Source organism: Austrofundulus limnaeus, unplaced genomic scaffold, assembly GCF_001266775.1.
Source record: "Austrofundulus limnaeus strain Quisiro unplaced genomic scaffold, Austrofundulus_limnaeus-1.0 Scaffold3401, whole genome shotgun sequence".
In the NCBI taxonomy this organism is placed as follows: domain Eukaryota; kingdom Metazoa; phylum Chordata; class Actinopteri; order Cyprinodontiformes; family Rivulidae; genus Austrofundulus; species Austrofundulus limnaeus.
In genome coordinates, this window is record NW_013955803.1 from 9,676 (window position 1) to 10,151 (window position 476).

The 476-nt window shown below is 37.6% G+C and overlaps 1 non-coding gene across 1 annotated transcript; it reads right to left on the reverse strand.

The window, feature by feature from the left end:
- Positions 1-185: 185 nt before the first annotated feature.
- Positions 186-258, reverse strand: trnav-cac (transfer RNA valine (anticodon CAC)). Its single transcript has one exon. It is a non-coding gene; the product is annotated as a tRNA-Val (tRNA).
- Positions 259-476: the final 218 nt, after the last annotated feature.

The window sequence follows — 476 nt, forward strand, 5'->3', positions numbered from 1 at the left end:
GTGTACAGTCACTGTAACGTTGACAGAAGCAAAGTTGAACACATTTCAAGTGTTTTCTTTAGTCTACATCATGACATGGCTTGTGAAGCAACAATCTATTGACTTTGACCCTAAAGATGTAGTCTACACTAATTTGGAGTACTTAAAGTGTGTTTCTTAAGCCAATGCATGCATTTCAGAAGCCATGGTTCCACTGGAATTTGGACCCAGGACCTTCTGTGTGTGAAACAGATGTGATTACCACTACACCATGGAACCACTTTGCAAACAGTTCCAGTAAAATATCAAGTGTTTCTTCGAGGTTTCCTAGCCTTAGCAATGAATAAACTTTCTTGTTTTGTGCAGTCATGCTGTTGAGTGGCCAAAGGAAAGCTGCCGCTTTACTATTGCGGTATTTATTTTATTTATTTATTTATTTATTTATTTAGTAGAGCACCACTTGTGCACTTCCTAAAGATTTCCAGATTGAAAGTTGT